Source organism: Macaca nemestrina, chromosome 4 (genome assembly GCF_043159975.1).
Source record: "Macaca nemestrina isolate mMacNem1 chromosome 4, mMacNem.hap1, whole genome shotgun sequence".
Lineage (NCBI taxonomy): Eukaryota > Metazoa > Chordata > Mammalia > Primates > Cercopithecidae > Macaca > Macaca nemestrina.
This window is the reverse complement of record NC_092128.1, coordinates 148,085,502-148,111,486: the sequence shown is the minus strand read 5'-3', so window position 1 is coordinate 148,111,486 and position 25,985 is coordinate 148,085,502. Positions and strand designations below refer to the sequence as shown.

The 25,985-nt window shown below is 42.9% G+C and overlaps 2 long non-coding RNA genes across 2 annotated transcripts in view; both read right to left on the bottom strand.

Moving 5' to 3' along the window:
- Positions 1-25,985, bottom strand: part of LOC139362951 (uncharacterized) — a 147,659-nt gene that overhangs the window by 80,682 nt on the left and 40,992 nt on the right. The window lies entirely within an intron of this gene.
- LOC139362581 (uncharacterized) lies at positions 77-24,857 on the bottom strand. The gene is made up of 3 exons (XR_011621724.1): positions 24,610-24,857; positions 1,205-1,349; positions 77-182 (listed from the first exon to the last, which is right to left on the bottom strand). It is a non-coding gene; the product is annotated as an uncharacterized lncRNA (long non-coding RNA).

Genomic DNA, 25,985 nt, shown 5'->3' with positions numbered 1-25,985 from the left:
GAAATAAATAGGTGTACCACTTGGCTACCTCCCTGAAGGCAAGAGGTTAGCCCAGCAGCACTGACTTCCGAACACCTGGATTCAAAGGTTGGCGCTACCACTTCCTTGGAAGGAAAACTTGGGCAAGTTACTGATCTTCTCTAGGACTCGGTTTCCCCATCTGTAATAACACCCATGGTGATCTGTTTAGGGGAATAAACAAAATGAGACATGTGAACATACTAAGCACAGTGTACGATGTGTGGCAAACACTGAAGCAGGTGATTATTTAGTAGGGTGCTTAGAGCAAGAGATGATTTAGTAGGGTGCTTAGAGCAAGACTCCCTGGGTACAAATCCCAGCTCTGCTCCTTAGCAGCTATGAGCCTGGGTGCAGGTTACTCAACCTCTCTGTGGTTCAGGATCAATATCAATAAGACAAGGCTCATAATGGAGCAATTTTCATTGGGTTTACATCCTACTCAAATGAACTAATTCACAGAAAGCATTTAGGACAGTCTCTGCCATGTGCTAAGTGCTGAATAAACATCAGCAATTCTACTCTTTTTACTTTCTAGTTTTAAAAATGAATTTAGGAGAGCCAGATTCTTTCTACTGAAAGCCTCTGCATTGAAGAGATTAATGCAGGCACCAAGACATTGGTGCCAACATCGAGCTTATTGGCTGGTAATCTCATTTGTTTCTCCTTGCTGTTTTCGAGCATGACCCATGCCTAGCAGAGCAATATGCTTGTATGATACTCATGAGCTGGGCTTGCTGGGCAGTGACTTCTCCACTGCATGCTATAAATGGCTGCCAGCAGTGAAATTACATTTATATTGATCTAAAGAACATTTTATTGATCAAACACAGGGAATGAAACCTTTGAAACATAAACCCTTTATTTTAACAATTTGTTGCCAGGAGTAGGCAAAGGCGGCTTTTCTATTTCTTTTGGTGACCTGGCCTTCCAAGGACAATTTCTGGTCTAGATAAAGGGTCTGGAGACCCAGCCCCATGAGCTTACTGATGATCATCTCTCTGTCTCCAGCTCCCTTACCCCCATCTTTCTTCTCCATGGTTCTGTTCCTCGAGGCATATCTGCAGGCAGGCCTTTCTGCCTCTAAACACATTTTCTCCTTCTTCCTTGCCTGAATCACCCTTTCGCAGCCTTTAAAACTCCTTTCCATCCTTATCTCACCCACTGGGTTAGAGGTCCTACTCACTCCGTGTTCCTGGATCATTCTGAGGAATCAAGGATGATGGTGAAGGCACCAGCCTTCCAGGACTCCCCTGGGAAGCTCTCAAAGCTGTCTCAGCAGGTCTGGAGCACAAAGTCATCTGAATCCATTATTCCTCTGGCTCCTGCATCTGGTTTCATAATCAAAATTAACATTGTTGAGGGCTATCCAAGAAACTTAGGACCTCTAGGTGAAAAAATACTCACAAGGGGGTAGTAGCTCAGCAGCAATTTCCAAAATATTCAATTAACATGTGCACTCAGTCTTTGAATAAACCTTTGCCTGGTCTCTTGGGAGGAGCCAAAGATTCATCCTCTGTCTTAGTGGGCTGACAATCTAGCCTGAGAGAGGAGAAACCCTCATAAAAGGGTGAACCATAGGAGAAAGGATTTTACTAGGAGTTATAAGAGTAGCACAACAACTCAATGAGGGAAACAGTAGTCTCTTTAACAAATGGTGCTGAGACAACTGGATATACACTTGCAAAAGAGGGAAGTTGAACCCCTGCCTCACATCATATACAAAAATTAGCTTAAAACAGAGTAAAGACATTAATGCAACAGTTAAAACTATGAAATTCTTAGAAGAAAGGATAGGAGTAAATCTTCATGATGTAGGATTAGGACATAGTTGCTTAGATATGACACCTAAAGCAGAAGCAACCAAATGAAAAAAATAATTAGGTAAATTGGACTTGATCAAGATGAAAACATTTTGTGGTTCAGAGGATGGCCACAGAATATGAAAATCTCATATCCAACGAGTCTAATATCTATAATAAAGAACTCTTACAACTCAACAGTAAAAAGACAAATAATGCAATTTTAATAATGGACAGATAATTTGAGCAAACATTTCTCCAAAGTAGATATATAAATGGCCCATAAACACATGAAAAGATACTCAACATCACTAGTCATTGAGAAAATGCAAATCAAAACCACAATAAGATATCACTTCATACTCACTAAGATAGCTATCATCAAAAAGACAGAAATAACAAGAGTTGGCAAGGCTACAGAGAAATTAGAATCCTTGTACGTTGTTGAAAAAAATGCAAAGACGGTGCAGCCACTTTGGAAAACAGTTTGGCAGTTTCTCAAATGTTAAGCCTAAAGTTAACATACAACTTAACAATTCCACTTTTTGGTATTTATTCAAGAGTATTGAAATATTTTCACACAAACTTGTACACAAATGCACATATCAACATGAAGGATACAGACAAAAGGTGTAAATAACTCAAATGTCTGCCAACTGATGCATAGACAAATAAAATATTATATACAGTAAAATATTATTTAGTCATAAAAAGAAAAGAAGTACTGATGTTTTCAAGGTTTACAAATGAACCTTGAAAAATTCTGCTCAGTGAAAGAAGCCAGACATAAAGGCCACATTTAATACAATCCCATTTATATAAAGTGTTCAGAATAAGAGAATCCGTAGAGTCAGAAGTAGATTAGTGGTTGCCTGGGGATGGGAGGAGGAGAGAATGGGAACTGAACACTAATGGGCATGCAGTTTCCTTTGGGGCAATGAAAATATTCTGGAATTAGCAAAGATAGTTGTGTAACCGTTCAAACAAATATACTAAAAGACACTGAATTGTACATTTTTAAAAAGTAAATTTTATGCAATGAAAATTATATTTTAATTAAAAAAAATTAGTAGCATAGATCTAGGGTGCTTTAGGTGATGGGAGGAAGGAGAAAGTGGTCAGACCAGGGCATCATAGGAGCTGGGCTGGAGTGAGGGCTCCATCCCCTTTCCCTGCAACTTTGCTCTGAGGCCTTCTATCTCTCCACAATGACCCCTGTGACTGAGGTGACTGAGAGAACAGCAAAACCATCATTTCTGGCAAATAGAAGTCCTATGGCCTAGGATGCTCATTCCTCCATGAAATTTTAAAGGGAATTTACTTTTGTTTTTGAGTTTCCATTTTCTCTTGGAGAATAGAGGCAGAAACTGTTGACAAGTCTGGAAATTGGAAATGTAAATGAAAAAGGGAGTCCCCGGGGAGAGCCTGGTTATCCGAACTCCCCAGCTCAATCACCTTGTGCCAGGGAGGCTCCTGGCTCAGGGACTCAGCAGCAAAACTGGCTGAAACGATTTCCCATCCATCTCTCAGACAAGGTAAGCTACTCTGGGAGTGACACCACAAGGAAACGGAACAGACCATTCCTTCATGTACACCACAAGGCATAGTAGCAAGAGAGTGCCAGTCTCTACTACCTCCGCATAGAACACAGCACCAGTTTAGGCAGTGGTTTTGACCTTGATTGGCATGTAGTTATGGAATAGTGTGGACAGCCACGCAGGAATTGATGGAATGGGCTGGCTCTGTTTATGGGGAAATGTGGCAAATCTTGCACTTACACTCTGGGCAGTGGTAGACAAGTTGGGTGTGTGCTTGGAGAGCATGTGCAGACACCTTCATCTCACAGGGCTGCAGAGAGGCTGAGTGACTTGGCCAAGGTGACAAAACTTATTGCTAATAAATCAAATGCTAGAAGCCGGATCAGCTGTCTCCAGATTTATTGTTTACTCCCTTACTTCACCCTTCTCAAATGAAAGATGCAATGACCATGGACTCAAACCCTGGCAAACACCAGGTTTGGCTATGTCTCTCTTTAAGCACAATTTCTCTTTCCCTTCCCCCTCCTTTTCTTCCTTTTCTTCTCCTTCTCCTTCTTCTTCTCCTTCTCCTTCCTCTTCCTCTTCTCCTTCTTCCTCTTCTTCTTTTCTCCTTCTTCCGCCTTTCCTCCTTCTTCTCTCCTCCCCTTCCTCCTCCTTCTATTCTTCTCCTTTCTTCTCCTTCTCCTTTTTCTTCTTCTCCTCTTCCTCCTCCTCCTGCTTCTTGTTCTTCTCCTTCTCCTCCTCTTTCTCCTTCTCCTCTTTTGTCCTTCTCCTCCTCCTTTTTCTCCTTTTCTCCTCTTTTTCCTCCTCCTCTCCTCCTCCTTCATCTTCGTCTTCATCTTCATCTTCACCTTCTTCTTCTTCCCTTTCTCCTTCCCCTTCTCCTCCTCTTCTCCTCCTTTTCCTACTTTCCTCCTCCTTTTCCTTCTTTCCTCCTCCTTTTCCTCCTCTCCTCCTCCTCCTCCTTCTTCTTCTGCTGCTTCTGCTGCTTCTTCTTCTTCTTCTTCTTCTTCTTCTTCTTCTTCTTCTTCTTCTTCTTCTTCTTCTTCCTCTTCCTCTTCCTCTTCTTCTTCCTCTTCTTCTTCTTCCTCTTCTTCTTCTTCCTCTTCTTCTTCTTCCTCCCATTCTCCTTCCCCTTTCCCTTCTCCTCCTCCTCCACCTCCACCTCCTGCTCCTCTTTCTCCTTTTCTTTCTGCTCCTCCCCCTCCTCCTTCTTCTTCTCCTTCTTCTCTTTCTGTCTTTCTGTTACCATCCAGTGTGTTCACCTTGCCTGCCACCTAGACAGAGCCTATTTCTTAAGACAGGGGAATTGCAATAGAGAAAGAGTAATTCATGCAGACCCGAATAAAATTCGGGTCTCCAGCTGTACAGGAGACCCGAATTTTATTACTAGTCAAATCAGTCTCCCCAAGCATTTGGGTGAGTAGAGTTTTTAAGGACAACTTGGTGGGTGGTGGGGAGCCAGGAAACCAGGAGCACTGATTGGTCAGGGATGAAATCATAGGGAATTGAAACTGTCTTCTTGGGCTGAGTTAGCTCCTGGGTGGGAACCACAAGAAAAGATGAGCCAGTTAATTGATCAGGGTGATGCCAGATGATCCATCAAGTGCAAGGTCTGCAAAATATTTCTCAAGCGCTGGTCTTAGGAGCAGTTTAGGGAGGGTCAGAATCTTGTAGCCTCCAACTGCATGACTCCTAAACCACAATTTCTAATCTTCTGGCTAATGTTAGTCCTACAAAGGCAATCTAGTCCCCAGGCAAGAAGGAGGTCTGCTTTAGTAAAGGGTCGTTACCGTCTTTGTTTTAAATTATAAGCTGAGTTTCTCCTAAAGTTAGTTCAGTCTATGCCCAGAAACGAACAAGGACACCTTGGAGGTTAGAAGCAAGATGGAGCCCATTAAGTTAGATCTCTTTCACTGTCTCAGTCATAGTTTTGCAAAGATGGTTTCAGTTCTCCTTCTCCTCCTCTCTTTCTTTCACTCTCTCTGCCTCCCTCTCTCCCTTTCTTTTCTGACTGCATCAAGTATAATTCACCGATGTACATAGTAAAGGGAACTCTAGAGCAGCGATGACCAAACCTGAGCAAGCATCAGAGTCACTTGGAGGGCTTGGTAAGAGAGATGGCTGGGCCCCAGCTTCAGAGAACCTGACTCACTAGGTCTAGGGTGGAGCTGAGAATTTGCATTGCTAATCGTTTCCCAGGTGACAAGACTGCTGCCTCAGGGATCACACTTTAAAAACCCTGCTCTGGAGTATAAAAGATCCACTGCCCAGTCTGCAAACAGGACTCCTCCTCCTGTCCCATTTTACACAGGTGAACGCCTCTCTCATTTTTATGTTTCCAGAAAATGAAATTCTACAGGCCAGTAATTATTATATCATAATAATTTATTAAACACTTACCAAATGTCAAGTGAACTAAATTCCATAAGGAGGCTTTTCTGATTCCAAGCCCCTGTACTGCAGTGAGTTTAAACTCATTGTTGGTTAAGAAGCAACCTTCCTTTGCCTTTCAGTATTGAGAGCAGGACTCAGGTGTGACTGAGGCTGGAGATATGGAGTGATGGAAATGATGTAATTGTCACTCACAGTCAGTTCTGGGAACGTTTGTTTAAGGATTTTAGTTTACTTGCTTCCAAAATATCCCTGGAAACTCAGAATCATGGATTTGCATATCTGGATAAGAATCTAGATATCATGTCACCTCTCTTCATACAACAACATCTACCTTTCTCTTGGCTTTCTGCTATAATCCTTCATTAGCTCCTGTCTACAATGCCATAGCTTCCATAAAGCCCTTCCCAATACCCAAAAGGAGATGGGCTCATTCCTTCTTCTGTGTCTTCATTGCATTACCCCTTTTGATATGTCTGAAGAGAGGAAAGCAAGTAAATGCCAGCCCTTGGAGGATTCTTACAGACTTAGTATAATTACTTTATTTGATAGGATAGAAAACTTAGGCCCAAGGGAAAATTAGAATGTTAAGGACACCTGCACTCATATGTTTATCACAGCACTGTTCACAATAGCAAAGACATGGAATCAATCCAGGTGCCCATCTGTGTGGGTTGGATAAAGAAAATGTGGTAGATATACACCATGGAATACTACACAGCTATAACAAAGAATGAAATTGGCTGGGCATGGTGGCTCATGCCTGTAATCCCCGCACTTTGGGAGGCCAAGACCAGTGGATCATGAGGTCAGGAGTTCCAGATCAACCTGGCCAAGATGGTGAAACCCTGTCTCTGCTAAAAGTACAAAAATTAACTGGGTGTAGTGGCAGGTGCCTATAATCTCAGCTACTCGGGAGGCTGAGGTAAAGAATTGCTTGAACCCAGGAGGTGGAGGTTGCAGTGAGCTAAGATTGCACTCCAGCCTGGGCGACAGAGAGAGACTCCGTCTCAAAAAAAATAAAAATAAAAATAAGAATGAAATCATGTTTTGTTTTGTTTTTGCAGCAACATGGGTGCACCTGGAAGCCATTATCCTAAGTGAATTTATGCAGAAACAGAAAACCAAATACCACATGTTCTCACTTATAAGCAGAAGCTAAACATGGGGTACACATAAATATAAAGATGGGAACAATAGAGACTGTGTATTACTGGGTGGGGAGAGAGAGAACAAGGGTGAAAAAGCTACCTACTGGTTACTATGGTCACTACTTGGGTGATGGGATCATGACAAATCCAATCTTCAGCATCACTCAACATACCCATGTAACAAACCTGAACATGTTTTAGCCTTTCTTGGATATGTAACATCTTTCTAACCATCTCCCATATATTGGGTATTGAGTGATCATGGATTGTTGCCAAATAGTTGGTAGAAATGATGGTTCAGAGAAAAGAGCATTAAATACAGAGTCAGGAGACTGGAGTGGGGTCCCCATCTTTTGAGACATTGCTTAATGTGTCCAGGGACAAGTTGACAGACTTTTCTGAGCCTCAGTTTCCTTTCGTGTAAGAAATGAAGTTTGAAGGCAATAGCTTCCAAGGTCGTCTCTTCTATACTTAATAGAAAATGAAAAGATCGGGTGATATTTGGTACATTACCAATGATATCACCAACTGAGGGCCAGGAGTCCCTGACTTAAAAACTGACCCCTTACTACTCAGACTCTGTGTTCTACCCCTAGGGTTCCGAGAAGAAGGAAGTACCGCAAAGCCCAGGGGCTGGGTCAGGAAGTCTGGTGGCTCCAGGCAGTGACAGCTTCATGCTCCAGTGAACTCACAAAATGCAGTGTAATTTCCTCTTCCATTTAACTATCAGCAGCACGGAAGGAGAGCCACTCTCTCCTGCCCTCCTCTCCCTGCCTTCGTTAGTCATGACTCATTAATTGCCACCAGCAAATGAGTATGATTCTAATTTTCCAAATCTAATTCAGAGATGTTTTCAGCTAAAGATCAGGATACAGGATTTTGGCTTAGCTAATGAAATATCTAACGAATTTGCATTAGTGACAATTACAGACAGGACACCCATAAAAGAAGGCCCAATCACAGCCCTCAGCTGATGCCACTTGCTAATGGCTCCTTTAAGGAGAAAAGTACAGTTCTTGAGGTCTTCTCCCTGATTGACAATGCCATTCAGGAGACAGGGGCCAGAAGAAGGGAACTGAAGAAGCATTTGCCTTTTCTTTATCTTCTTTTGTGCTGTGACTCTGTCTTCAAACCAACAGCCGGAAGTGAGAGTGGGCCTTTCAAATGTAAAAATGGCGTACTCAAAATAGGATCCATTTATAAACTTGGATGTACATCAGATTATCTTAATCTCAACAAACAGACAAGCAAGCAAAAAACCCTGGACCCTAGAATAATGACGCACCAGAGAGGGTAGATTATCTTCTTAATCAGATAGGAGTCTAAGGCAAATAGTCACTATGGAAAGCCAGTGAGCATTTAAACTACGGTCTTGGGACCTGCCCATGCCTATAATCTCAGCACTTTGGGAGGCCAAGGAGGGAGGAACACTTGAAACTTGTAATTCAAGACCAGTCTGCGCAACATAGCAAGACCCCTGTCTCTAAAAATTGAAAAAAAAAAAAAAAAATTAGCTGGGCCTAGTGGCACATACCTGTAATCCCAGCTACACAGAAGTCTGTGGTGGGAGACTTCCACCACAGGAGTTCAGGAGCCCAGGAGTTCAAGGCTGCAGTGAGCTATGATCACTCTCTAGCCTGGGTGACAGAGCAAGGCTTGCCTTAAGAAAATAAATAAATTGATTAATTAAACAAAATGTAGTCTTGGAATTCTTGTTCAGCCCCCATGTAAAAGAGGGTGTGAGTCTGTGAGATTCCTCTTTTGCCCCCCCACTCCTCTTTCTTTGTTTCATAGGGTGCAAATCTCAGTTGAAGTTTGCAAAACCTAGAGACAGAAAAGTCTTTAAAACCAGGGAGCTAGATCAGTCGGCATTGACAATTTTTATGATCTCTGTTCCACTGCAAGCCAGTTGTCTAATCAGAGTCTAAGAAAAGGTCTAAGCAAGTTAAGGCTGTGAAAGAAAACTAAAATCTTGGGACTTCAAGCTCCTTATGCTAGAGAGAAAGTTAAGCTTGGAAATTAAATCATGCAAAAAAAAAAAACTACCTTCTTTTTGTTCCCAAGTAGATACCTGCAATTTTACATGCTGACTTTATCTCTTGTAAAATACAGATTTAATAAGTGGGAGACAAATGCACAACTGACCTTCACCCCACTCCCTTCTTTTCACATGTAAAATGTGGATTCACTGAGTGTTAATCAAAACAAGAATGTGACCACTTGCTTCATTGCCTATCTTCCCTTCCTCCTTGTCTTTTGTCTCTTTCCTTCCGGCTTACTCTTTCTCCTTTAAATATTGAAGATCCCAAAACCCTTTTTTGGAGATATCACAGGCTACAGATCCTACTGTAACTTGTGTTTCTTTTTTTCCCAAGGACATCCTAAACCTTAGCAAAATAAACCTCTAAATCGATTGAGATCTGACTCAGTCACTCTTTGGTTTACAAAGTGTAGGCTGTAGGAACAGAAAGTAGCCCCTAAATGAGGGAGCGCACCAACCTCCCTGTTACCTGGTTGTGCCCATCTCCCTATATAAGCCCAAAGTTGTAGGGGAACAAATGGATTATCCCCCTTGTGCAGGTCATAGCCCCCAGGTTAAATGCAGTCACCACTTTGGGGAATGAAAGTTGGAGGGGTTTGATCTATTTTTTTTCTTCTTCTCTTACTCTCCATCCTCCTTCTTCTTTCCCTTCACTTGGATATTAGATCACCTCTGTTGACCTCCTTGGATCTTTTACTGGCCCTATTACTGGACATTCTTTTCTATGTGAAGGTGAAAAATGCTTTCTTTAATCTCCTATCAGCTCCCTAATCATTTTCTCGTGGAGTGCCTGGTTTGGCCAGTTCTTCTCAGGAGTTTGACGGCCTTGTGCATGAGCTAGTGTTTCTTATGTAACCTTGATTGCTTTTCTTATGGTCAGAGAGTAGCTCTCTTAAATGTAAGAGATCAAGATGGGTCAGGCACAGTAGTTCGTGCTTACAATCCCAGCCCTTTGGGAGGCTGAGGTGGGAGGATCTCTGGAGGCCATGAGTTTGAGACCAGCCTGAGCAAAAAAGTGAGACCCCCATCTCTATAAAAATTTAAAAAATAATAAATTAGCTGGGCATGGTGGCAAATGTCTGTAGTCCTAGGTACTCAGGAGGCTAACGTGGGAGGATTGCTTGGGCCCTGGAGTTTGAGGCTCCAGTGAACTATGATCGTGCCACTGTACTCCAGCCTAGGTGACAAGGCAAGACTCTAACTCTAAGAAGAAAAAGAGAGAGAGGGAGAGAGACGAAGAAAGATCAAGATAGTGGCATGAGAGAGGGATCTAGTACAAGGGTAAAAATAAAAATTATTACCTGCTTGGGGAAACCATCATACATTCTCCAGCCCTGGTGACCATGGTAATGAGGAGAGACAGGCCATATCTTACCCATTTGCATCGCCCCAACACTTAGCATAGCACTTAGTACACTGTTGGGGCTGGAAATGTGTGTGGAGTGAATCAACAGATGAGTGAATTCTGGGCTGTTTTCCTAGAGTAAGAAAGCTAGAGGCCAGGTGCGTTGGCTCCCTCTTGCAATCTCAGCACTTTGGGAGGCTGAGGTGGGCAGATCACCTGAAGTCAGGAGTTCGAGACCAGACTGACCAATATGGAGAAACCCCATCTCTACTAAAATTACAAAATTAGCCAGGTGTGGTGGCAAATGCCTATAACACCAGCTACTTGGGAAGCTGAGGCAGGAGAATTGCTAGAACCTGGGAGATGGAGGTTGCGGTGAGCCAAGATCACTCCACTGCACTCCAGCCTAGGCAACAAGAACGACACTCCATCTCAAAAAACAAACAAACAAACAAACAAACAAAGAAAGCTGGAGATGGACAACCGTCACAATTGAGATATTAATCTCTAGAGGAAAAGAAAATTAGAGACCCTGATATAGAGATCAAATTTGGGGCTGGCGTTGTAACCTTAAGCCATTCTGTGCAAGAAAGAAGTTGACTGTCAAAGAAATTTCATCTTGATTATCCTAAACACAGGCCAAAGCTTAGCCTTTCTGAATGTCCCTTGCCCTTTCAAATGTACATCCCATTTTACAAAGAGACAAACAGGATTTCAAAAACATATGCCATTGTGAAAAGCTAACACTGGAAGGAGACAGAGTGATCAGCCCATTGGTAGGTAGGAGGTTCCATGTCAGGCATCCTAACTGACTCCAACAAGGTGTTTGACCCAGTGATGGAGTGGCCTGAGCCAGTGCTGAGTATGCAGACTCACCAAGCAAAAGAGGAGAGAGAAAAAACCAAGGGGGACAGGTAAGAGAAGCAGCAATCTCTTCTGCTTGGGTAGAGGCCAGAAGAGGAGCAAGTAATTGTACATCTTTGTACCAGACGGGGTGTGAGTTCAGATGTTGAAGGCATAGACGAGTGTGGTAGTCACACAAAGAACGTGAGCTATTGAATAAAACAGGTCTGTTTCCTCAGCTGAACAGATATGCAATCTACTAGTTGAATCTTCTGGAATCATTCTTATTTATTTATTTATTTATTTGAGACGCAGTCTCACTCTGTCGCCCAGGCTGGAACGCAACGGTGCAATCTCGGCTCACTGCAACCTATGCCTCCTGGGTTCAAGCGATTGTCCTGCCTCAGCCTTGTGAGTAGCTGGGATTATAGGTGCCCACCACCACATCCGGGTAACTCTTGTATTTTCAGTAGAGATGGGGTTTCACCATGTTGGCCAGGCTGGTCTCAGACTCCTGGCCTCAGATGATCCACCCGCCTCAGGCTTCCAAAGTGCTGGGATTACAGGCGTGAGCCACCATGCCCGGCCTCTTTTTTTATTTTTGAGATGAGATCTCACTCTGTTACCTAGGATGGAGTGCAGTGGAGTGATCTTGACTTACTGCAACCTCTGCCTCTCGGGCTCAAGGAATCCTCCCACCTCAGCCTCCCAAGTAGCTGGGATTACAGGCCTGTGCCACCATGCCTGGTTAGTTTTCATATAAATATATATTTTATAAATATTTATTTTATATATTATAAATATATATTATATATTATAAATATATATTATAAATATATATTATAAATATATATTTATGTATCATATAAAAATACATATTATATTGTATTATATATTATATATAAAATATAGTATATGACATATAATATATAATATATTGTATATTATATATCATATATAATGTATATTTATTATATTATATATTATAAATCATATATAAAATATAAATATTTATACATATATGTATAATATATATTTATAAACATATATTAAATACATATTTAACTCCTGGGCTCAAGCAATTTGCTGGCCTTGGCCTCCCAAAGTGCTGGGATTACAGGGATTACCTCTTCCATAAAATGGGCATAATGATAGTCTGCAGCTGCTGGGATTATAGAGAGGAATAAATTAGATACTTAACATTTTTATTGAGGGCTAAGCATGGTGGCTCAGGCCTATAATCCCAGCACTTTGGGAGGTCAAAACAGGAGGATTGCTTGAGGCTGGGAGTTCAAGACCAGCCTGGACAACATAGAGAGACACCATCTCTAGAGAAAATAATAAAAAATAAGCCATACAGAGTGGCACACACCTGTAGTCACAGCTACTGGAGAGGCTGAGGCAGGATGATTGCTTGAGCCCAGCAGTTGGAGGATGCAGTGAGCCATGATTGTACCACTGCACTCCAACCTGGGTGACGAGAGTGAGACGCTGTCTCAAAAAAAAAAAAAAAAAAAAAATTCACTGAGACTCCATGCCACGAAGTATTCTGAGCTCAGGGGATAGAGAGTAAGACAAGTAAGTCTCTGCTCTTGTGGAATGTACGTTGCAGTGAAAGGCAGCACTTAAACACTCAACAGAACAAGATAACTTTAGGTTAAGATACATGCTATGATGAACATAAAAAGAGCTGATGTGTAGTAACTCCAGACTCAGGGATGGAAGGAAGAGAAGATGTGAATGGGGTGAGCAGGAGAGCAGGCCAGATGACAAGAGTCACTAGAGGATCCCCGGGAGGGTGAGCGTGATCTGGTTTATGTCTTTAAAAGATGCCTTTAGGGCCAGGCGTGGTGGCTCACTCTTGTAATCCCAGTACTTTGGGAGGCCAAGATGGGCAGATCACCTGAGGTCAGGAGTTCCAGACCAGCCTGACCAACATGGTGAAACCCTGTCTACTAAAAATGCAAAAATTAGCCAGGCGTGGTGGTGCACGCTTGTAACCCCAGCTACTCAGGAGGCTGAGGCAGGAGAATCACTTGAACCCAGGAGGCGGAGGTTGCAGTGAGCCAAGATTGCGCTCTTGCACTCCAGCCTGGGCAACAAGAGTGAAACTCTGTCTCAAAAACAAAACAAACAAACAAACAAACAAAAGATGCCTTTAGGTAGTAAAGTTAGGCATATAAAACAGCTCAAGCCATATGTTAGGTGTGCATTGTTGGTGGAGATTACAGAAATGTTTCCATTTAACAGCGTCAGGCACATAACAAGGGTTATCAGAGGTTTTTATAAAGCATGTAATGTGTGTTTAGCTACTTCCGAAAAATTGTAATCCAAGGATAATTAAGATAGCCACCTTTCTTTTGCAGTTTATAGCCTAGTAAAGACACACCAACCGATCTTTACAATCCACAGCACTAAGTTCAAGAAGAAAGGTGTGTGCATCGGGTAACATTTGGCCACTCAGAAGCTAAAAATGTTGGAGTACGGTGGGAAGGAGTTAGCCAGGAGGAAAAAGAGAGATAGTTTCAACTGAAAGAGAAACTGGATGATGCATGCTGCTATGTGATGTTTGGCATAAGTTCAAAGTGCTGGGTGGTGCTGTGAGAGACTGGAAGCCAGGTAGGGCTCCCGTCATGGGGTATTTGTGAGTCCAGATAATGAGCAGAACTGTGTCCTACTGGTGATGGGAGTCATCAGAGAGTTTTGGACAAGGGGATACCTTGCCAAGTGCTGCTACTTTGGAACATCCCTTGGGGCTTGGAGCTGGAGGGTGATTTGAAAAAGACAGAACGGAGTCAGAGAGATTCTGCCAATGACAAGGATTTTTGCTGTTGCCCAGGTGATAGAAAGGAGGTGATGGCTGGACCAGGGCAGTGGAAAATATATGGAAAACAGGCAAACAGGTTAAACAGATATTTTGGAGGGAAAAAAATCAGCAAAACCTGACACAGAGTATACACTCAATGATTATCTTTAATTAAATTGATGGGATTAGAGAAATAGAGTGGAGATGATATCCTTCTCCTAGGGTAGTAGTATAAGAGTTAATGGTCAGATGCTAAGCAAACACTCAATAAATACATGCTATGGCCATAATTGTTATCAGATACAGGCTATGGCCTAATTGTTATCAGAGTGGCAGACTATCCAGGGAGATCTTTCCAAGGCAGTAAAGAAGCTCAGGAGACGTTCCTGGACTCAGGGGCTTTGGGATTGAGGAATGAGGGGTAGGCTGGTGGACTAGGATCTGGGCATGACTCCAGGTTCCAGGAAAGATAGTCAATAATTATGGGCCTGACAACATGCCCTGTAAACTATTATTGATCCCAATTCCCTGCACTAAATTTGTCAGTTTCTACGCATTGAATAACATCCACGTTTGAAGCCAGAAGGGAATGGATTTGGGGTCATCCCCTGAGTACCTATCTTCAGGAAATGTCCACCAGTATCACCCTTTTATGTTACCAGGAGGTCTCTCATAATAGCTCCAGGCTATCTTCACCCTCACCTCCTCTTGGCCTTCAGAAAAGAAACCAATCCACACCATGGGATCACTGAAGGGGCCCATGGCAATGTTTGCATTTCTGCATTTGCCCCAAATAGCACTGGACCTTGAAACTATTAAATATAGTGAACCTCAAGTTTCTCTTCAAAGAATCAGTATGTCAGTATGTTCATCTCTCTTATTCTTTGATTCTCCATTTTAAAATGTAACTTCCTGGTTCTCTTTGCCCCCTTGCTTCTAGTTTCATTAAACAACCTTTTCCACCAGTTACAATTAGTAGTTCACATCTGTTCCAGGGTCACCTGCTCCATCCTGACTCATCTTGGTCACCTTCTTTGACCTGAGTCACCCCTGGTCACCTGCTCTGACCTAAGTCAGCTGTTCCTAACTGTCCTCCCCGCCAAACTACTTACCCCACCACTCTGGCTCATACTCCTGCTCTCTTTAAAATAGCCAGTTGGAATTAGCTTAGACTGTGTGGTCCAACCCTAGCCAATAGGACACAGCAGTAGATCTGCATCAAGAATAAGAACTCCTTCCCCTCCCCTGTTCAGGTGTGCTCTCACCATTGTTCCATCTGTGAGGAGCACCCTTTCTGCAGAAAGTAAAAATTGCCTTGCTGAGAAAATTAAATTTACATTCCAGTGCTATTTCCTTGTGGCACCAAGGAACAAGCATTTCTAACAAAGCCATGATATGTTCTGTTAGGAAGCTGAGGATAAGGGTAAGCTGTATTATACCATTGTCGCCTAACTTTAGGAGTACTGCTGCAAGTACTATTGATCCATCCGTGGGGCTTCTACGTGGGCTTTGGGGAGTCATAGGTGAAGTCTGTATAGGAGTATTTTTACTCTAAAAGTGATAATACATGCTAATCATATAAGGTTACTGGATCAGGAGGCTAATAGCTCTTGGATGGTAAGCATGATTACTAGCACATTTAGTGAACCTGAGTCATAGGTGAAGTCTGTATAGGGGTATTTTTACTCTAAAAGCCATAATACATGCTAATCATATAAGGTTACTAGATCAGGAGGCTAATAGCTTTTGAGTGGTAAGTATTATTACTAGCACATTTAGTGAACCTGAGGTATTTTGAGTATAAATAAGTACAACAAGTAGAGGAAGGGACCCTACTAGTGTATAAAATAAGAATATGAATTTCCATTGAGGCATTCTGGTGGTTACCTCAGCGGATGATGGTAATTAGGGTAGGAATTAGTGTAGCATCGAGCTTTGCCGGCCTTTAGGCATCTGCTTTAGCTGAATTCATTTGGTTTTGGTGACTCTTCATCTGATCTTTCTGCCACATCTGATCATTGCCTTCATCACAAGCAAGACTGTGTTCACCTGTGCTGAACAATCTGGACAAAGAGTTGGCTCCTTCCCTGTGCATGGGGCAGGGAGTGTCTTAGGAAAACAGCCACCCATTGCTGACACTGTGCCTAAGTCTCTGAATCCTTTTGTCTTCTTTGGACTATCAGACACTGATAAGTCCCATTGTGTTTTGGGTTGAAATCTAGTCTTCTCCTTGGCTAGCATTTCATCAGTTTGGGGCCTGGGAGGAGCAGTCTGATGTCTGGATGGTCTTTGCAGGCATCAGGGGGTCATTTCTGACCACAGTCATCAGCTCCCACCCACATCTGTGGCCCTGGCATTTTCATTACCTCCCTCTACTGATAGCACCTTGCAGGAATGCTCAATAATGTACCTGGGCAACTCCCCTCCAATAGCATACTAAAACTGATGCTTTCTCATTTCATTCTTCTTATTATTATTTTTTAAAAGAAAGGAAGAACAGTGTCACTTCAATAAAAGAGAGACAAACTCCTTATCTCCAAATAAAGAACAGGAATCATAAAGAAAAAATATTTGGCAATGTTTCACCACTGGGTACGTTGTAATATCCATATTTTTTTTCATTTTCCCCTGAGTAGTGAAAACTCCATTACAGACGCTGAATGCTCAGAATCACTGTTCTTGATTCTCAAGGGAAATCCTCTCGCTGAAAGCTCCAGGCAGCTGGTGGAATACAGTCAGGGTTGGGTGAGTGGGTGGGGGAGGGGGTGGGGAACTCACAGAATCACCAGGACATTTTAGGAGTAGAAGTAAGTTGAGTATTATCCACAGCTCTACTCCTATTTAATAGATAAAGAGACTAAATCCAATGATGTTGCAATAAAGTATCCAAGGTCACTATTTTTTTTTTTTTTTTGAGACAGGGTTTTGCTCTGTCACTCAGGCTGGAGTGCTGTGGCACCATTTCCGCTTACTGCAACCTCTGCCTCTCTGGTTCAAGCGATTCTCCTGCCTCAGCCTCCTGAGTAACTGAGATTACAGATGCCCACCACCATGCCTGGCTAATTTTTGTATTTTTAGTAGAGACAGGGTTTCACCATGTTGGCCAGGCTGACCCAAGGTGACCCACCTGCCTCGGCCTCCCAAAGTACTGAAATTACAGGCGTGAGCCCTCACATTTGGCCCATAAACACTTATGAACAAACTAGCTTGAGAATAGGTCTCACCTTGTTGCCTCTAGGTTCAGGAGTACAGGTGATTGTGAGTACATGACCCAACCATTGCGTTGCATGTGACTGTCCCTCTCCCAACCAAAGACTACATGAGGATATGAGCCTCATGGTCTGAGCTAGACAAAGCACCACTAAGCCCTCTGCAGCCCCATGCACTGAGAGACAGCCCTCGGGGTGAGGTTTCTGTGTTCCGGGTGAAGCCTGCTCCATCCTTCATGCCTCAGCTCATTCATTGATCAGAAAGATGGTGAAATCTCATCACCCAACTCAGGACCCTTCATTTGCTGTTTATCTGGCATAGCTTTCATTTCTAGATAGAGAGAAAGAGCTGTCTTAGGTACAGTGAATTGAATTCCTTTCTATCTGGGAGCAAAGTACAAAAGAGCCTGGTAGAACCCTGTCAGTTCTGCCTCCACCTCCGGGATCCCCTAGACATTCTGGTCAGCACTATCATGATCACTGTGAGGTGACCTTGCAGTGACCTTTTCCCGACAGCCCCTCTGAGGTCTTCTCTCAGGCAGCAAGAATGCCGGTAGACTATGGACTTTCTTTTCTTTTCTTTTCCTTCCTTCCTTCCTTCCTTTCTTCCTTCCTTCCTTCCTTCCTTCCTTCCTTCCTTCCTTCCTTCCTTCCTTCCTTCCTTCCTTTTTCTTTTTCTTTCTTTCTATCTCCCTCTCTCTCTCCTTCCTTCCTCTTTCTTTCTTTCTCTCTCTCCTTCACCTCTCTCCCTCCCTCCCTCCCTCCCTCCTTTCTTTCTTTCTTTCTTTCTTTCTTTCTTTCTTTCTTTCTTTCTTTCTTTCTTTCTTTCTTTCTTTCTTTCTTTCTTTCTTTCTTTCTTTCTTTCTCTCTCTCTCTCTCTTTCTTTCTTTCTTTCTCTCTCTTTCTTTTTCTTTCTTTCTCTCTTTCTTTTCTTTTTCTTTCTGCCTTTCTTTCTCTCCTTCCTTCCTTCCTTCCTTCCTTCCTTCCTTCCTTCCTTCCTTCCTTCCTTCCTTCCTTCCTTCCTTCCTTCCTTCTTTCTCTCTTTCTTCCTTTCTCTTTTGAGAAATAGGATCTCATTCTGTTGCTCAGGCTGGTGTGCAGTGCTGCAATCATGACTCGTTGAATCCTCAAACTCCTGCACTCAACAGATCTTCCTGCCTCGGTCTCCTGAGTAGATGAAACTACAAGCACATGCCACCATGCCTGGCTAAATTTTTATGTTTTGTAGAGATGGGGTCTTGCTATGTTGCCCAGGCTGGTCTCAAATTCCTGGCCTCAAGTGATCCTCTCATCTTGGCTTCCCAAAAGACTATGGACTTTCTAAAAGACCAAACCCAGGAGGGAACTGATCCTCAGGGATGAATGTAACACTTCCTTTCACCTAGTCCTGGCTAAGGCATGGTATTGGCTCACCCCTCACCCTAAGCTCCTAAAGTCTTTAAACCAAGTCTGACCATACTAAGCAGACCGAGGTTGCTGCAAAAGAACAGCTCGGGGTTATTTTCCAAGAGCCTCCTCTCATCCATGAGTCCGCATTGGTCTGATTCATGCATTTGAGGCAGATTGTGGACCCTGGCCAGGAACTCACAGAAGCAAATTCTCCCTCCACCACTGCCCACTTGCTGTCTGACTCTGAGCTCGTGACTTAAATGTTTACCCAGTGTTCTCATGTATGAAATGAGGTGGAGGGACTAGGCTTGTGTGTGTGTGTGTGTGTGTTGCTAGGGGTTTTTTTCTGGCTTAAAAAATAAGTGTATTAGTTTCTTCTCATGCTGCTAATAAAGACATACCCAAGACTGGGTAATTATAAAGGAAAGAAGTTTAATTGACTCACAGTTCCACATGTCTGGGGAGGCCTCACAATCATGGCGGAAGGCAGGGAGAAGCAAAGCCACGTCTTACATGGAGACAGGCAAGGGGGCGTGTGCACGGGAACTCCCTCTTATAAAACCATTAGATCTCATGGGACTTATTCACTATCATGAGAACAGCATGGGAAAGACCCGTCCCCATGATTCAGTTACCTTCCACCAGGTCTCTCCCACAACACGTGGGAACTATGGAAACTACAATTCAAGATGTGATTGAAGTGGGGACACAGCCAAACCGTATCAATAAAGTTGCAAATATGGGAAAAAGAATTCCTGTATCCCCTTGGTTTAGATGCTCCAAATGCTTCGGCTTTCATAACCACAGAATAATTACCAAAATTCAGGATATGAACATGGATACCACACTATTGTCTAACCTATAGACCTTATGCAAATTATTTTCCAGTTGTTTCACGGATATTCTTTTTCTGATCCAGGATCCAATCCAAGACTGCACATTCCATTTGGTTGTCAAGTCTATTTAGTCTCCTTTCATCTTTTAGTCTCTTTTGTTTTATTATTGGGTTACTATTGCTATTATTATTTATCATCTTTTTAATGTTATTATTATTATTCTCCTGAAATCTTCAGTCTTTTTAATCATCAGATAAATTAGATTGATAGTGTGAAAATGAACACGTTACCTTGTTAAATCCCAACTGAGCTCATTGGTCTCAAACATAAGTAGCTTTCACCCAAAGGAAAGGGAGGTAGCCAACTGGGTGCAGCGGTTCACACCTACAGTCTTGGTTACTTGGGAGGCTGAGGCAGAAAGATTCCTTGAGCCAAGGAGTTTGAAGCTGCAGTGAGCTCTGATTATGCCACTGCACTCCAGACTGAGTCACAGAGCAAGACCCCAACTCCAAAAAAACAATGGCTGCTAGAGAGGGGTTGCACCCTGGAAGCATGTGGGAAGGAAGTAGCCAGCAGGAGGAGAAGGTGCTGACATCCAGCCTGATTTCTGCTCACCACATTCACCCCCTGGCTCTAGGCTGGGTCTGCCCCCAAGGGTGCCTTTTTCTAATTAGCACAAAGATGCACGTGGCAGTCTTACTCAGCCTGGTGGCCTCGTTTCAGATGGACACGTCACAAAACCAGACTCTTTTGTAGCAGGAAACAGAGAGATCATGTGAATAATACAGAGGAAATATGCCACCACCACTGGGAAGGCATCTCTAAGCATGGAAGGTGTGGCCAGCAGAGAGAGCATCATTACACAGGAAGCAAGAGGGATGGCAGCGGCCACACACACAGCTCCTCAGTCAGGGAGGGGTGAGGACCAAGTCCATCCTCCTTCTACCTCACCCCAAACCCTCAGCTCCCTGGTCACCATTCTTGCTGTAACAAACACTACATTGGCCGGGCATGGTGGATCACACCTATAGTCCCAGCACTTTGGGAGGCCGAGGTGGGCAAATGACCTGAGGTCAGCAGTTTGAGTCCAGCCCTGCCAACTTGGCGAAACCCCGTCTCTACTAAAATGAATAAATAAATAAAAATACAAAATTTAGCCACGCATGGTAGCGGGTGCCTATAATTCCAGCTATTCGGGAGGCTGAGGCAGGAGAATCTCTTGAACCCGGGAGGTAGAGGTTGCAGTGAACGGAGATCACGCCACTGCACTCCAGCCTGGGCAACAGAGTGAGACTCCATCACAAAAAAAAAACCAAAACAAGAAAAAAGCCACTACATTTAGTGCCTTTACTTTGTTAATATTTATTTTTCTTGATAAATCAATGTCTGCTCATTAAATAAAATTTAGAAAACAGGAAAAGTAAAAATGAAATTAAAAATAAGCAACTATTGCTGCACCCACCACGCGTAGGCACTATTAATATTTGTTTGTGTTAGGTGCTAAGCTTTTTAATGAAATTCTATATTATTGGACTTTTAAAAACATCCGTAGGGCCAGGCATGGTGGTTCACGCCTGTAATCCCAGCACTTTGGGAGGCTGAGGCAGGAGGTCACCTGAGGTCAGGAGTTTGAGACCAGCCTGGGCAACATGGCAAAACCCTGCCTCTATTTAAAAATACAAAAATTAGCCTGGCGTGGTGGTGCACGCCTGTAATCTCACCTACTCGGGAGGGTGAAGCAGGAGAATTGCTTGAGCTCAGGCAGTGGAGGCTGCAGTGAACTGGGATTGCGTCACTGCACTCCAGCCTGAACGACACGGCGATACTCTGTCTCAAAAAACAAAAACAAAAACACACTGTTGTGATTATATACTATCATGCTTTTTACTTTTCTATTAGATCGTGGATATTTTGATGTTATGACATTAATTAATGTATTCCATCAATTTTACAATATTGTCTCAATTTTAATAACTGTATAATGTTGCCTCAAGTGACTAGACTCTGGGTTTTGTAACTTTTGCATCACAATGGAGAACCCATGTGGTCTTCAGCTTTTGCCATTATAAATTACACGTTGCCCCTTATTTAGAACTATTCTCTTAAGATAGAATTCCGTAAATGCTATTACTTGGTGAAAGACCACTGAGCCATAAAGTTGGTGTGCACAGCAATACTCCATCATCAGATGCAAGTGGTGTATAAGTGATTGATCCCAAGTGGGCCGTGTAGGCATAAGTAAGTTACATAAAGAAGTGGCCCAGGCCAGGCTCAGTGGCTCGTGCCTGTAATCCCAACACTTTGGGAGGCCAAAGTGGGTGGATCACCTGAGGTCAGGAGTTCGAGACCAGCCTGGCCAACATGGTGAAACCCTGTCTCTGCTAAAAATACAAAAATTAGGTGGGCATGGTGGTGGGTGCCTGTAATTCCAACTATGGGGGAGGCTGAGGCAAGAGAATCACTTGAACCCAGGAGTTGGAGGTTGCAGTGAGCCGAGATCGCGCCATTGCACTTCAGCCTGGGTGACAAGAGTGACTCCATCTCAAAAATAAATAAATAAATAAACAGAAGTAGCCCAAATACCCGTGGTTCTTTCTCCTCCTCCAATGCCTTCTGTTTCCCAGTCTGCAACTATGACCTTCTGGAGAGTTCTTTGTGGTCAGCTGACAAAGGAAGAGAAGACTCGGGCCTGGTTTACAGATGGTTCTGCATAATTTGCAGGCACCACTTGAAAGTGGACGGCCCCTACACCACAGCCCCTCTCCGGAACATCACTGAAGGACAATGGCGAAGGGAAATCGTCCAACAGGTAGAACTTCACACAGTGCACCAGGTTGCGCATTTTGCTTGTAAGGGGCAATGTTCAAATATGTGATTATGCACCAATTTGTGGGCTATAGCCAATGGTTTGGCTGGAAAATTGTCAGGGGCTTAGAGGAAGCATGATTGTAAAATTGGTGACAGAGAAATATGGGGAAGAGGTGAATAGATAGATGTCTCTGAACAGGCAAAAAATCAACAAAAAAGATATTTGTGTCCCATATTGTTGCTCACCAAAGGGTGACCACAACAAAGGAGCATTTTAATAATTAAGTGGATAGAACGACCCATTCTGTGGATACCAGTGAGCCTCTTTCTCCAGACAACCCTGTTATCATCACACGGTGGTCTCATGAACAAAGTGGCCATGATGGCGGGGATAGAGGTTCTCAACGGGCTCAGAAACATGGGCTTCCACTCACAAAGGCCGACTTGCATACGGTCACTGCTGAGTGTCCAATCTGCCGGCAGCACAAACCTTTACTGAGCTGCTGTTATGACGTCATTCCCTAGGAGCATCAGCCAGCTACCTGGTGGCAGGTTGATTACATTGCACCTCTTCTGTCATGAAAGGGGCAGCTATTTGTCCGTACTGGAATAGACACTTACTCTGGATATGGATTTTCCCTTCCCTGCATAGAAAACTTCTGTGAACTTACAAAATGCCTCATTCCCCATCGTGGTATTCTACACAGCATTGCTTCTCGTCAAGGAATTCCTTTCATAGCAAAAGCAGTGCAGCAATGCTCATGGGATTCAATGGTCTTATCAGGTTCCCTAGTACTCATAAGAAACTGGTTTTGTAAAACAGTGGAATAGCACTTTGAAGACTCAGTTACACAACCAACTAGGTGACAAAACCTTACAAGACTGGTACAAGGTTCTCCAGAAATCTGCATGTGCTGTCAATCAGCATCCAATATCTGGTAGTGCTTCTCCCATAGCCAAGATTCATAGCTCCAGGAATTGAGGGGGTAGGAACAGGAGTGGCACCACTCACTATTACTCCTGGTGAGGCACTAGCAAAATTTTTTGCTTCCTGTGTCTTCAAGTTTATACTCCACTGGCCTAGAGGTTTTTTTGTTGTTGTTGTTGTTTTTTAGACAAAGTCTCACTCTGTTGCCCGGGCTGAAGTGCAGTAGCGCATTCTCGACTCACTGCAACCTCCCACCTCTCGGGTTCAGCCAATTCTCTGCCTCAGCCTCCCGAGTAGCTAGGATTACAGGCACCTGCCACCATGCACAGCTAATTTTTGTATTTTTAGTAGAGACGGGGTTTCACCATCTTAGCCAGGCTGGTCTTGAACTCCTGACCTCGTGATCCACCCGCCTCAGCCTCTCAAAGTGCTGGGATTACGGGCGTGAGCCACCGTGCCTGGCCTGGCCTAGAGGTCTTAATTCCAGAGGAAGAAATGCTCCCACTAGGATACACGACAAGATTCCATTGAATTGAAAATTAAGCCTGCCACCTGGCCACTTTGTGGCACTTTATGCCTCTGAGTCAATAGGTCAACAAAGGGGTTATGGTGTTGGCTGGGAGAAATTGGACGGCTGGTCCATGATGGCAGTAAAGAAGAGTATGTCTGGAATACAGAGGATCCCTTAAGGCAACTCTTATTGTTACTGTGCCCTATGATTGATTTCAGACAATTAAAAAAAAACTACAACAACCCAATTTAGGCAGAACTATTAATGAAGGTTTGGTTCACCCCATCAGATAATGAACCACAACCAGCTGAGGTGCAGCTGAAAGCAAAGGGAATACGGAATAGGTAGTAGGAATATATAAGTATAATAAGTATGTAAGTATAAATATCAGCTATAACCAAGTGACCAGTTACAGAAATGAGGGCTGTAATTATCATGAGTATTTCCTTTTTATTTTGTATGAATACAAATACTACATATATACACATATCTATATATATTATACACACACACATACACACAAACACACACAAGTATATATAAAGCAAATAGCTTGTTTTCTTTTCTCTCTTAGTCCCTTATCATGTAACAGCAGATGTATTAATATTTTGTTAGTATTTAAGTATTGCTAATTTTACATCCTAGTATTTAAGTTAAGGTATATCAGGAAAAGAGGAAGCCTCACGCACAACTTTATTTTCTCTTCTGATGAAGACATTCATGCATTTTTGATTGGACGAAGGATAGTTGTATCTTGTTAAGTGGAAGCGTGATCTTGTTAATGTCTTTATTTGGAGACTACTATGGTTTAACAAGATTCACCTGGGTGCCCATTGACAAGGAGGTGACTTCTGATGGTTAATTTTATGTATCGACTTGACTGGGCTCAGGGATGCCCAGATACCTGGTAAATTTCTGGGTGTGTCTGTGATGGTGCTCTTGGAAGAGATGAGCATTTGAATCAGTAGACTGAGTAAAGGTCATCCTTACCAGTGTAGGTGGCCATCACGCACTTCACTGAGGCTCTGACAAGAACCAAAAAAGCAGATGAGGGGTGAATTTGCTCCCGCTGCCTGAGCTGGGACATCCATCTTCTCTGGCCTCAGACATTGGTCCTCCTGGTTCTTTGGCCTTTGTGTTTACACTAGAATTATGCTACTGACTTTCTTGATCTTCAGATTTCAGATGATAGATTGTGGAACTCCCCAGCTTTCATAATTGCATTATCTAATCCCTTATAATAAATATATTTCTATATATTTGTATCTATATAATCTATCTATCTAATCTAATCTATCTATCTATCTATACTTCTATCTATCTATCTATCATCTATCTTCTATTCTATTCTATTCTATTCTATTCTATTCTATTCTATTCTATTGTTTCCCTGGAGAACTCTGACTAATATAGTCATTGAGATACTGGAGTTGTTTGTCACAAGAAGTAATGTTGATGTACTTAATACTTTGTACTGCCACATAATACTTGGAATTAAGTAAACTGATATACAGTATGATAATTTTGATATCAACTCATGGACTAGATGATGGAGAAGAATATATATTGAGAAATGGGGTGAATTGAAGACAGAGTAAAAACAAACTTGGATGCCTGCTAAGGCATTTATTCATTGTGTTCTAAAAACAAAAAGCAAATAGCCCTTTTTGTTTTGTTTGTTTGTTTTGAGACAGAGTCTCACTGTATTGCCCAGGCTTGAGTGCAGTAATGTAATCTTGGTTCACTGCAACCTCTGCCTCCTGGGTTCAAGCAATTCTCCTGTCTCAGCCTCCCTAGTAGCTGGGACTACAGGAGTGTGACACCACGCCTGGCTAATTTTTGTATTTTTAGTAGAGACGAGGTTTCACCATGTTGGCCAGGCTGGTCTTGAACTCCTGCCCTCTGGTGATCCACCAGCCTCAGCCTCCCGAAGTGCTGGGATTACAGGCTTGAGCCACCGTGCCCGGCCACCAATAGCCATTTTCAAGCACAAGAGTATCAAGATGAACTATGACTGCCAAATGCTTTTTTATTCTCTCTCTTCCCACAATTTGCTCCCTGACATCATGCTGTGATCACCGTCAGTGTTTAGTAAATAGCTATTTAAAGCAAGGCAGGAAGGAGCCATTTGGCGTGGTGTCATCAGTATCTTCATAATTCTGCTGTGCTTAGCAGTTACATGATTTTCATTCTTTATTAATTGCACCCATTACTTTGAGTTACAGTGTCAGAATTTCTTACTTGAATTTAGTTAAATGTCTGTAGCTTTGCTTTGGTCTCTTTTAACCCTCTTCAAGGAATGCACTAGGTCTCTGCTCATCTTCGGAAGGACTCGCTGAAATAGCTGCCAACTGTGAAATGCATAT